We start from the raw sequence: 9534 nt of genomic DNA on the forward strand, positions 1-9534 counted from the left end.
GTTATAAAGACAGGCAATTCTTTTCATTGTTTTCTACATTGGTTGCAGTGTAGCAATGGTATAATGATCCATTAGATAAATAGGGGTTGCACAGTGGATTATTTATCCCACAGCCAGCACTAAACCCGTTCTGTTTCACTCCATGGAAATAGATGATGAGTTGATTGAAGAGAGAGCAGGGCAATTTTCATTTACCATTTATGCCTGCTCATGCCCCTGTCAGAACTTATACCATTATTGTAATGGTTGATAGTTTATCCACACAAATTTTAGGAAACAGGACTTTTTGGCAGTTCAGGCTCAATGGGCTGAAGGGCCTTTTTTGTACTGTGATTCTGTGAAAATAGTTTGATCCTTTGGAACCCCTGGACATGTTAATTAACCGATAGTTGGTTTGCAAGGACTAAACAATATGAATTACACAATAGATTACACAAAACATATCTGGTGCTCAGATGACATGACATACTTTAAATTCAACAAGTGAGTTGCTCAATTTCTGGGGATCACTCCCACCTACCCCCTCAAGTTTCTATCTTGTCTCTAGTTTTTGATGTTTTTGTAGATATATTTTTAGTTCACACTCCACAATTTGAATTGTACAATTTAAGTTTGATCTTTGGCACTTCCTTGAAGCAACATTGCCATCCTTGAGGGGTGCAGTGGTTAAGTGGAATGAAGTGAGTAGATCAATTCAGCTTTTTAAAACACCAGGAAATAAAAACTGAAATTCCCAAGACATCTGTTGCCTTTATTTCCATCATGTATTTTGAACTGGGTGAAGCCACACACACACACACACACACGAAGTGCTGGAAATCACAGCTGGTTAGGCAGCATCCAAGGAGAGAAGAGAGTAAGCTAACATTTTGTGTCTAAATGTCTGTTCCGTTTGGATTCTAGCATCTGCAGTAATTTGCTCCAACACTGAAACTGATGTTTTCTGGGGTATTTTCCACACTTGATTTTAAACAAGTGATTTATAATTTCTGAAACATTGAACAAACTTAAAGTTCCCAAGAGTGAGTTAGAGACAGGGTGTTTAGTTGAAACAGCGAGGAGCACATCTCTGGCTTTATGCAACATGATCCTCAACCCCGTTTTGAACTATTTTTCAATGAGCCTTTACATTGGAGATGACATTGGAGGTATCAGCAATTTCTTCCGGTTGTTCCATGGAGCTCATGTTCACTCTGCTTCCAACTAGCATTGACAGGTAGTTACACACTGGTAAGCAGACGTATTATTTTCTTAAAAGTTAACAGTAAGCAAAATAAAATATGTAATTATTAAATTGACATTAATGCTCATCTTAAATATTTGGACTATGTTTTGCCAATCAAAATCCCTTTATTTTTCAACTTTGGGTGCTTAATCTTTGAGAATGAAATGTTATACCCCCCGTTTTGCTCACAGCTTGGGGGGTGTGGGTTTGTTCATTGTGAAGGAGCTTCAGTCCAGAGTGGATTCTGTTTCCACTGCCTATCTTCCTTTCCATTGTGGTTTTGGTGCGTATAACGGCAGCAACCCAGTACAGCTTATCACAATGCAAATGGTGATTTATGCCAAGTGTTATGTGTTGCCTGACATACAATCTGCTTGAAGCACATGTTTCCTCACAGTGTCACTTACTCTGTTGAATAATGTTGATCCCACACTTTGCACCTTTTGGTGTAGTCCGATTTTTATAGACTAATAGGATAATAACTGTTGGATTCCAAACAGTGTAACCCATTCCAAACAATGTCCCTGCCTGTAGCATTGTTTGAACCGTAAACTGTGTTGTGAAATGTTAAGCTCAGAATCTGCCCAAAAGTCAATGTGCAGAGGTAACGTTGTCCAACAAGTTTAATGGTGTTGTGATATTTCACTGCCTTTACAAACATCGCACTGGTACATTGAAGTGTCTTGTAACATGCTGTAGTTCCCACAGTAGAGTGTTGCATATTCTGTCTTAGACCTGCATCCCCATCCCCAACCCCATCCCCACTGGCAGACATTTATTAATTAGTTTGCTTTGTGAGAGTAAAATTTGGGACGTTTTTTAGTATATTTTTTAAACAATACTTATTTTAATCTCATATCAAAATTCCTTTACCCTCTCACCTATGTTTATTTCAGCTATTGACTTCAACCGCATATCCAACCTGTATCTTCCATTCCCCTACTCCTGGACAAATAATCAGCTCCAGCCTCACTAATCAGCCATCACTCTATCAGTTGCCATTATAAGGTGCCTTGGCACTTCATTTCTCCCAATCTGCCTCATCTGTGTTTCAAGGAAGTCGTTTAATCTATCTGTTGCTCTCTGTGCTATCTCTCTCTGTAAGCTGTTTTCAGAAGTCCATACACTCCAGGAAATTCACGTTGCCATATTTTCATGCTCCAGCCCTTTCTAACCATTAAATCCAAACTTACCTTAGAAACTTCACAGGTATTACTTTGGCTTATGTATTAAGCACTCAAGGTTCTGTAGATTTGTTTTCATTCACTCCTAGCACCAACCATGGTTATCCGAAGCTGCTTCATTATATAGTGCTCTCAAGGCTGCTATTCTGTCCTGGGATTCAAATAGTGAATAAAGAGGTGAAAGGAATGATCTCTTATCTGCTGCAGAGCCTTTCCACCCCAGTCAAAGCCCTTCATACTTCCTAACGCACCTAGTGTGTTACCAGTCTAAATAAGCCAGTCCTGAAGTCAGAATCGCTGTTTCATCTAATATTAAATTATTGTGTGAGATTTGGGGTATGATTAATTTGCCTATTTTATGATTGTGCTCAATTTTGGTTGTTCTTGAGAGTTGGGGTAAAAATAAATATGCATTAGACAGACATGGAAAACAGGCCAGCCTGTACATTGAAACTTTACAGTGGCCCCCTCCATATCATGGTGCCCTGATTGGATAACAAATGTTCCTTTAAGAAACTGGGGTGAGGTGGGATGAAGCATCACAAATTCATTCTCTGGCTGCAGCTTAAGGACAGTTGCACATGTAACAGTATGAACGGATAAGCCCTTTCTGGGTGGTTTGAAAAAACTGTTGCCACTTTGAAATTTGAAGTTTCTCTTTGGCTCTGTCTCACACAATGCTGCTTTGGTCTTTGTTGACTGACTGGAGCAGTTCCCACGGTTTTTATTTTTGAGTGTTTTGTCTCACTGAGTGCAACAGGACTTATTTTTGGAAACAGAAAAGAAGAAAAAAATCTGGACACTGTACTGTAGGTGCATTCGCCTGTACTCATGCCTAATGTATACATATGTTTTAATGAGACTCAAGAAGATAAATAAACTATAATGCAAGTTATAACTCAAGTCTGATCTGAGTCCACTATTATTTTACCTTCTGCTCTTCAACATCATTCCTGAGCTGAGATTCCTGGCAAAGGTTCCATAGTGACTCGACTGTCACCCATTGCTAGGTGGTGACTTTCTGTTCAAAACAAATAAACAAAAAAGCAGGCAGCTCCTCTTACTTGGTGCTGAAATGTGCTGTTTGGTGGTCAAGTATCAGGAGAGTTACAATGCAGTTAGGATACAGACTGCTAATTGAACCATGTGGTGTGTGGGCACTGACTGAAGCTGGGATCGTGCTAAGCAATGATCTGTGGGTCCATCTAAAGTATTTTGTCTCTGTCCGTATCAAAACCAGAACCGCAGACTACGTCAGTACTCCACTTCCATCTGTAATTGATTATTTTTCCTTGCTGGAAGAGGTCACTGGAGGGAGGTAACCAGTTGGTGCAAATGGGGCCTTGTTTGCCCAACAGGGAACAATCCATCAAACCTGCCACTGACCCAATGTAACTGCAGTAAATTCAGGAATCACAGTTAAAACAATAACCCTTGCATTTATATCGTCACTGAGTGTACCAGAACATCTCAAGCATTCTGTACAGTGAAACATGCATAGTGCTGCCTCAGCAATATTTAGTAAAGGAGATAATAAAATGTGAGGCTGGATGAACACAGCAGGCCAAGCAGCATCTCAGGAGCACAAAAGCTGACGTTTCGGGCCTAGACCCTTCATCAGAGAGGAGCTTTTAGTAAAGGAGCTTTTGTTGTGAACCCCTCCTTTTAGTGAGATCATTTGGAGCTTATTTACTCCGGGCAAAGGTTCTAATTCAGTAGGCTTGATGGCAATTTGCCTTTTTCTTTGACTCAAGCCCACTGTAAACCTGTACAACCTGAAATGTCTCTGGTAAACTTGCCTCCTTTTGTGTAATAAGGCAATGTTTGGGAGAGTGGAGGTTCTGTTGTAGGGTAGAGAGGTGAAACTGAAAGACTTGACCTAGAGAGTGATTAAATTCAGTAGACCGAAGACTTAAGATATAGAAGTGTTAAGGCTGGAATTTTTCACTCATGCCCCGCTGTTGTACCAAGATGCAGCAAATATTTATGAAGGCCTCCTGTATACAGATGTTGAAGTATGTGTCAGAAGTAGCCCCTTTTACAGTAGTCAACTGCAATCCCACTTCAGAGCTAAATGGATAACTGAAAATGGTCCCTGACAATCACCCAGCTGTCCGCTATAGCTTCACATAGCTGCTTGTGCAAGGCAGCAGCCACATCCCTGCAGTTATGTTGTCCAAAGGACAAACAGGAGAGAGGAGCCCATGAGCTGGTGTCAATGCTGGAAGGAGACTATCCATTTCCAATCACGGTTTCCTAAATGCACAAAAAAAGCAAATAGCTGCCTTGATGGAATCAGCAGAGGAAATGGTATTGCCTTTGTGGAAGGAAGCATTGTAGCATAGCAGTGTGTGCAATGCAAAGTTTGTCAGCGTGGGTGCAGAGGCACTGTAGATCATCGAGTGCAGCCAACACAATTCCAGTCATTTTGTTAAACTAGTGGGAGCAGATGGGCAAGATTGAGAAAGGTGATTTGTCCAAACCATCTCCACTCTAATGGACTCACGTGCAGGTATTTTTTTATCGTGCCAGTGCCTTCACACACATGCTGTTACATCCTGGAAAAAAAAATTCATTCATTTTGTACTCACCCACACAGTGCACGAATTTTACTAAGCTTCTTGAAACATTCAAACTTGATGAAGAACTGTTCCTGACCACAACACAGAGCTACTTTTGGTGGCAGAGTGCTACAGCAAAATAATACTGATATCGCTGCTTTATGTAAAACCTGCTCAGCAGAGGAGGGCCAACTGACAGAGCTATCTGCAAACTACATTCTCTTCCTGGTAGGCAGGAGGTGAGAGGTTGTGTCTGCTTTGTCAGGGTGATGTCAAATCTGATATTAGAGAAAGTTTGGATACTCTCCCTGCGACAGTGCCTCCCAAACCATTTTCCTCTGTGACTGCTTTTTGAGGCTTGCAAATTGTGGTAACACCCTCCAATGACATCTGAGAGAACAGGAGGACAGTTGCATGGCTTTTAGAAAAGAAAAGTATTGCAAACGCTGGAAATCTGAAACAGACACAGAGAATGCTGAACAAACTCAGCTGGCTTGGCAGCATTTCTAGAGAAAGAAACAAGAGTTCAAACAGGGTTTTGCACCTTTTTAACTTGGCTAGAGCACTGCAGCACTAAACTTTCAACTTGTGACCTCACTTGGGGTCCAAAATCTGACTTTGGGAAGCTTTTGCCCTTATGGCATAAATAAGCACCTCTTGTCAACAAAATACGCAACAACCATCAGTGTATGTGTTTCAACAATGCCTAGTCCTGAGGTTGTCAAGGACAAATCCTGATGGCCAGGGCAGAACTTTTGCAAATAATCTGCAATAGAATAAGCTCATTGTGAAAGCGGACTTTGATGCAAGACCAGTAGCTAGCTGCCAGCCTTGTGATAGTGTTCAAGGAAACAAGGTGGGGAAATACATAAACAATGACATGATTTGCTCAAGTCTCGCAACCACTGAAATATGCCAAATCACCAATACAATCTTTAGACAGAGGCAAAGTGCAAAAATATATAGCTGTAGTCAAAATCTAAACACTGGTATTAGATTCACTTCACCATCACATAAAAGATTTTGTGGTCACTGAATTATGCAAATGCTCTCTGCACCCAAAGATGCCATGCTCCAAGACAAAATTTATTATCACACAGAAGTGAAGAACAACATGTGCCAGACACCGAAGAAAGCCAAATGTGTGAGAAATTGTATCTGCAGAGAGCCACGAACAATTAAGGTTCACACTCAGGGAACAACCATCCTCCAAAGAAAACCCATGAGATGATGTTGAAGTGGCATGGTTAACTTTCAAACCAACAGATCTCGAAGCTGCCGGTACTGTCCTGGGAAAACAAGAGAAGCCATCAAGATTGGTTCAATGAGGACAATGGTCGAAGCAAATTGGCAGAGGAGATTAAACCAGTAATCTCATTCAGAATCATCGACGCATCCACTTCTGAGAAATCACTCCAAGAGAGTAAATGGAACCTGCACTAAATATTTCACAGGATGCAAGAAACATGGGAGGGAGCACGGTGTGAACAGATCAGAGAACTTCAAGACCATATTGATCAATATGGCATTTAGGAATTTCTATAAACCTCTGCAAACTGTGCATGGTTCTCCCTCATGTAGTTACTTGCCTGCTCCTAGCATTGACAGGGAGCTCTGCTCATGGACAGGAAATGTATTGGGGGTCTGTTTAAATACCAATCCACTGTAAGCAATAGACAAACTTCCAGATTGACCTAAATGTGAAACCTTATGTTATGCATCTTGACAAGGTGATCTGATCTTTACTGTCAAACAAAATCAGTATGATCAGACAGGATCCCAGGAGAAATTTACAGATTTGAAGACCCCAGCTAGCTGTCAAATTTACACAACGATATCTCAGAATGAGGGATCAATAAAGCTGTGTTAATATACACCCTTCTACAGGCTTGTGAGACACAAGACTACATTGTCCTTACATGTTAAGTAGGCTGATTCCGTAGGAGATGCATTCAGAACATCTGAGGCATTGAATGGGAGAACAGAGTGCCCTACACAGAGTTACGTCAAAGAGCAGGAATGTCTGTAATCAAAGCTCCATCACAGCCAGCTCAGAAAGAGTGGATACATAATATATATGACTGATGATAAAATCCCCACAATGTTCGATTATTTTCAATTTGAACTTGGACACTATCTGCAAGATCAGTTGAGATTAAAGTTCAAGGACTTCTTAAAGACTACTGATTTGATTCAGCTCCACTCCACTCACATGAGCAGATAACCCACGCTCCAGTGAGTTACTGAGGGCGTGCTGCACTGTCAGAGTTGTTTTCTTTACGATGAGATGTTAAACAGCGACCCCACTGTTTTCAAAGGTGGATGTAATGGACGCTGAGACACAATTCAAGAAGTGCTTAAATCTTCTCACTCACCCAACATCAGCAAAACAGGATAGCAAAGTGTGGAGCTGGATGAACACAGCAGACCAAGCAGCATCTTAGGAGCACAAAAGCTGACGTTTCAGGCCTAGAGAGCTCTCTGATGAAGGGTCTAGGCCCGAATCGTCAGCTTTTGTGCTCCTAAGATGCTGCTGGGCCTGCTGTGTTCATCCAGCTCCACACTTTGTTATCTTGGATTCTTCAGCGTCTGCAGTTCCCATCATCTCTGATCAGCAAAACAGGCACCAGCTGATGGTTTATTCCTAATTCCTGCCACTTCTGCCTGTCTGAAACAGTACCGTACTGAAGTAATCGATACACGGTGGAGCTGGAGGAGCACAGCAGACCTGGCAGCTTCAGAGGAGCAGGATAGTTGATGTTTCAGGCCTAGACCCTTAACTTCAGTCCTCATGATGGGTCTTGGCCCAAAACATTAATTCTCCTGTTCCTCTGATGCTGCCTGGCTTGCTGTGCTCCTCCAGCTTCACACTATGTTATCTCTGACTCCAGCATCGACACTTCTCACTATCTCTGTACTGAAATATCTCATTGACAGCAAAATGGTTTGGGATATGCTGAGTTTATAAAAAGCACTATACAATTACAGCTCACTTTATTAATTCTCTTTGTGTCTTTAGATCCTGTTTTACTGGCCGATCACAGGATAGTTGTGCACTCAACTTGTAAATGGTGGCTTAGCTTAAAGTTGAAGAAGATTTGTCTGCATGTGTTCTGCACTCAATCTGAGCCTACCTTGTTGTTGCTTTCAATCCAAAAAGGTCCAGTCTTTGCCCATTGAAACCAGCAAAATCAAACTTTTTTAATTTTCGTCGTTCAGTTTATGCATTCTTTGTTCCTACATGGCTCTTCGAGTTTTAGGAAGTATCAGTGCTCATTCGGAAATACATTTTTATGCAACTCCATTTTTTCCATGCCATGTTGTTTCATGGGCTAGGATAGAGGGGAGCATGTTTTTTTGTTCTCTATTGTTTTTATTCAAACTTAACAAAGAAAAATGATATTGCCATGCCAGCCTGCAGGCTCCCACATGCACTAATAAACAAAACCTATGCTTGTGTAAAACTAATGGTACTCGGGGGAGCCCACAGAAGCTCAAAGCACATAGGAGCTGGTGTAAAATGCATGTTTCGTCCTTGTTGTGAACTGTGGGAGCTGCCTGTGCAAAAGCCAATCCCAGGCTTCATTTAATCTGAACCATTACGGCACTGGGTCTTTCCACATTCAGTCAAAGGAATGTTTCTGCTGAAAGTTTATGAATGTGCAATTTTGGTGCTTTCAAAATAGATTTGCACAATCCTTCATGCCCTCTTGGTATGTTAAAAGCACACTTCATATTCCTGCACCGACTCAATGGGTAAATGCGACACCCAGTATGGCGTTGAATCATTCAGGCTATGGGTGCATTAGGTCCAATCGCACCAGAGGGAGTGCCACAACTGGCATTGCTGCTTTGAGCATGACAGGCAAGGCAGGGCAGGGCAGTGGGATAGGGTTGGATGTTGGTGAGATGGGGAAAGTGTGTGGCTTGGGAGCAATGATGGTGCGAGGTAGGCGAGGTCTTTATCCAGTGACTCAGCTGGACGTTATTATGCAGATGTGAGATGGGGATCGGACTAGGCTCAGCTGTGCGCTGTATAATGATGGGTGTCCTTGGAAGTGTTCCCGGCATGAGCAAGAGAGGGGAGATAATTGGCAATGGAAAGTAAAATAGGAAAATAGCTTCAATTTCTGAGGACAGGCTGAGGTGTTCTCATCTTCCCCAATCATCCCATCCTTGCCAAATAAATAAAAGTGACTTGCCCTGCCTGAGGTTGATTAACTCTTTCAGGGACAGATAAAACCTTTCCTGGCCAACCCTGGTGACAGGGACAGATGTGCTGCAGGTTACAACAGGTTAATGGTTTGGTCGTTACAACTGCTCTTTATGTAGCCACTCTGCACCTCATCCCACAGAAGTCAAGATTAGGCTTAGATTGTTTTCTATACGAATACCACAATGCTGACATTGGGCCTAGCTGAACGGTGACCCAGGTGCCAGGGTTGAGCTAAAGCAGCAGGGGGGCAGCCCAATAGCCTATTCAGACGCTAAAGATTTGGGGGATTAAAAATCCTGAAAAAGCAGCCTCTCAGCTGTTTGTTAATGAGTCTCCAGCCAGCCAGCA

At 42.0% G+C, this 9534-nt stretch overlaps 1 protein-coding gene across 3 annotated transcripts in view; it reads left to right on the forward strand.

Annotated features, from left to right (window-relative positions):
- Positions 1-9534, forward strand: part of mn1b (meningioma 1b) — a 143972-nt gene that overhangs the window by 29141 nt on the left and 105297 nt on the right. The gene's annotated exons all lie outside the window — the stretch shown is intronic.

Source organism: Stegostoma tigrinum, chromosome 26 (assembly GCF_030684315.1).
Source record: "Stegostoma tigrinum isolate sSteTig4 chromosome 26, sSteTig4.hap1, whole genome shotgun sequence".
Taxonomy (NCBI): domain Eukaryota; kingdom Metazoa; phylum Chordata; class Chondrichthyes; order Orectolobiformes; family Stegostomatidae; genus Stegostoma; species Stegostoma tigrinum.